Below are 4069 nucleotides of genomic sequence, written 5' to 3' on the forward strand. Positions count from 1 at the left end.
CATCCACCCATTGCAGCTTCAAGGTGGTGGTTGTGGACTTCAGTAGGTGCTTTAACTCGAGATCTCTGTGTTGAGCCGTCGTTAATGTGGTGAAGTCAACGCCGCTTGATAGGCTGACGGTGTTTACTGGGCTGCGTGAAAAGGCATCTGCCGCTGCATTGTCTTTGCCGCTGACATGGCGTATACCCGTCGTGAATTCTGCGATGTAAGACAATTGGCGGAGCTCTCGTGCCACGTGTGCACCCGTATCTAAGTTGACCGCACGCAATGCGTAAGTCAGCGGCTTGTGATCTGTGACCACAAAAATTCTCGACCTTCTACATAGTCGCGGAAGTGTCATATAGGCGCGTATAAGGCCAGGAGCTCCCAACTAAATGTGCTGTATCGGCGTTCGGTCAGACTCTATTTCCTGGTGAAGGAAATGGGGTTCCACCTTCCGCTAGTCTTTTGCTGCAGTACGGCTACAATAGCTGTGTCTGAGGCGTCCACCATTACGCATTGCAGTACACCAAGTTGTCGGTATGCGAGCAGGGCAGCACTCGCGAGAGACTCTTTAATATGCCGAAACGCCTCTACCGCTTTGTCGTTCCACTGAATGTCGCTCGCCTTAGTTCCTGGAGCTGCTAGTAGGCTGTGCAGTGGGTGAAGGATGTGGGCGCACTTTGGAACGATTCTCCGGTAGAAGTTTACGAGTCCTAGGAACTCTAGGAGCTGGCGGATGGATTTTGGCTGAGGAAACAACCGTACTGCTGCGACCTTGTCCGGGTGTGGTTGCACTCTCGCGCTTAAAATTCTGTGGCCAAAAATTGGTAGCGATGGTACCCCGAACATGCACTTTACCGAGTTGATAACGATGCCATGTTCTGCCAGTCGCTGTAGCACGCAGCGTAGATGGCTCTCGTGCTACTCGGGCGTGCGGCGAGCAATCAGCAAGTTATCCAGGCAAACCTTGCAGAAGTCCAGGCCCCGGACAACGCCATCCCAGAGCCGTTGGAAATGTTGGCCAACATTCCGTAAACCGAAAGGCATCCGTAGAAGTTAAAACCTTTTGAATGGCGTTGCTATTGCGGACTTGAAAACATCCTCTGGTGCTACGGGACTCTGATGGTATGCTCTAACGAGATCTGTTTTTGAGGAGGTGTTCGTGCCTTGCAGGCAGGAGGTGAGGTCGTGGACGTGCGGCACCTGTTAAGGGTTTGGCACTGTTACACGGTTTAGGGCCCTATGATCTCCGCAAAAACGCCAATCACCACCTGTTGATTTGGGTACCATGTGAACAGGCGACTCATTCAGGCTGGATGAAGGGCGTACTATGCCGAGATCCATCATATGCGAGAAAAAAACCTGCCGGACTAGCCACAGCTTCTCGGGCGAAAGGCGCTGTGAGCGCGCGTAGACTGGTGGTCCTGGGGTTTCTGTGATGCTGAACATCACGTTTTACTTCGGTGAATGCATGCTTCTGTTGCGTCAGCTCTGGGAACTCTTTTATTATGGCGGTGAAGCGTGATTCGACTGATGGACGGAGTAAAGTCGGGCTGAGCGAAGGACGCAAACACGGCTTGCCTTGAACCGCTGCACTACATACAGGATCCTGAAGCCGTTTCTTTCGAACATCAACCATAAGGCCAAAGTATTGCAGAAAGTCAGCGCCCAATATAGCGAATGAATATCGGTGGCTATGAACACCCATTTCAACGTTCTGTTGAAACATAAGCTCAGTGTGAGTGAACGGTGTCCGTATGTTCGCGTCACCGTGTTATTGACGGCTTGGAGTGGAGATGTAGTAGGGTTCTTCCTTTCGGTTTGTTGCGCATGTATCACGCTCACCTCGATCTAAAGAGCTATTATTATTATTAATATTATTATTATTATTATTATTATTATTATTATTATTATTATTATTACTATTATTAAAAAGCTGTTAACACTGTTGTGGCTTGTTTGCTCAGTGTAGACACGGTGACCAAATCGTATGCAGAGATTAAGCACAAATAATCCTATTTTCAGCATTAGAAGCAGATTCGAACGAATCAAGCGAGTTATGCGTGAAGAAAGGTTTTCTCCTTTGCAACTTCTCCAGAGGCTCATTCTCACAATGTCATTGTTATAGGTTTATTCAACAGTGAATTTTTGTTAAGAAGTCATATTAATACACAATCAAGTACTTACAAAAGGATAGGCGATGCCACTGCACGCTACCACTACAGACGACTTGTACATGGCGTAAGCTGGAGGACACTTCACCACGTTCTCCTTGATCTGAGCGGACAGAAATACCATGCGATAATAAATAAACTAGTTACAGTACCTACCAAACACTAATATATCAATTCATTTGGCGTGGGGTGCGACAAGCGCACCATTATTATGAGAGGCACCGTAGTGGAGTGCTGCGGAAAGTTACGTTGCCCTCCTAGGATTCTTTAACGCACACCTAAATCTGAGCACACGGAACTCAAACATTAATGCCTCCATCAGAATACGACCACTATGGCCGGGATTCGATCCCGCTACCTGTGGGTGAGCATTCAAGCACCATAGCTACTAGACAACCATTGTGAGTCAGCTACGAAATACCACTAATATACTAAATATTATCGTTGTATTATGCACGAGCTCTTCTACCTGAAGATTTAGTTTTTATTCCCGGACGTTAGCCTTCAAGAACATGAGATAATGAACAAAACAAGCATAAGAACGTACATAGCATTAGCCTCGTTTCATTACAAAGAGGCCCTGCTATACTTCAAAGTGAAGCTTGTTGATGTGCTTGTGGAAAGACCAAACAAAATAAAACTGGTGCAGCTTCCACTGAGTGTCGTATAGCTTGCAAAAAGTTAAGCTGAATGATTCTGAACTCCAATATGAAGACTTGCAGGTTGTTTTTAGGTGCTAGTCATGTGCTGATCGGTTGCTACTAAATGGCTTATGGGCTTTTGCATTGTGGTGGAAGGTAGTTACTAGGTTGCTCCCACGTTTTTCGGGCGAAGCTTCTTTTGGCGTGGCTTATGCGTCCCTCGTTGTAGTGCTTAACCACCGGTTGCACATACCCGAAGGAGTGGTCCTTGGAATGTGCGCTGGATGGCGGCACTTATACGTGATGAATACACGATGAAAAGAGGTGGCATGTCTGTACTTGGAGTGTTCACTAGACAGACAGACGGATGGACATACAGATGGATGGACAAACTGATGGACGCAAGAACGGACAGACGAAGGGGCAGACGAACGAACAAACGCATGGGCGGACGGACAGACAGATGAACGAACGAACGGATGGAAGAACGGACGTATGGACGGACGCATGGGCTGACGCACCAATGGTCACACGGATGAATGGACACACGAACAGACGCATGGACGGACGGAAGCAAGAAAAATTGGATGGGCGAAAGCACGGACGAACTTACGACTGGTTCGCAACACCAATCATCAATCACTCCGTGGATAGGCACTAATTTTTTTATACTTCAGTCTGGCAATGCTAGGTCGCTTCTGGGCTGTTTCTAGGACGGTGCTAGACTTAAAAAACGTGATCCAAAGTTGTTGCTCGGTACGTTCCACGTCATAGCCAGGCTTAGGTAATTGATGCTAAGTTATTTCTCTGAAGTTAATAGGCTGTTAGCTACATGGTTCTAGTTAGCTTTTATGTAGCTGCTAGGGGCGAGACATGTTGTTCTTGAGGTTGCTAATGGGTCGTTACCAGGCTTTAGCTGCTTGTTCTGATTTTTTTCCTACGTTATTGGCTGTTTTGCTACACTTCAGAATCACCCAGCTTCGTTTTTCAAGCCTTTCACACACTAGTGCAAGGTCCACCATTTTTTAAATTAACTTCCCTCTCTATATCTCTGGGTTTTTCTTCTTTCTCCTTATATTTATTGTGTGCTATTCCTCAGCTTCACTTATTTCACGTTCCCCGAAAAGAGGTTTTGTTTAACACTCCCACCTGAAGTACTGAGTAGTAGCACTTCCCCAGTTCCTGTGGCGAGTACCAACCCGAGAAGAGTCCTCCTTGTCCGAACACGGGTTACACATAGCTCAAAGAGTTGTCTATAAAGCTCACTGTAAT

Source organism: Rhipicephalus microplus, chromosome 3, assembly GCF_043290135.1.
Source record: "Rhipicephalus microplus isolate Deutch F79 chromosome 3, USDA_Rmic, whole genome shotgun sequence".
In the NCBI taxonomy this organism is placed as follows: domain Eukaryota; kingdom Metazoa; phylum Arthropoda; class Arachnida; order Ixodida; family Ixodidae; genus Rhipicephalus; species Rhipicephalus microplus.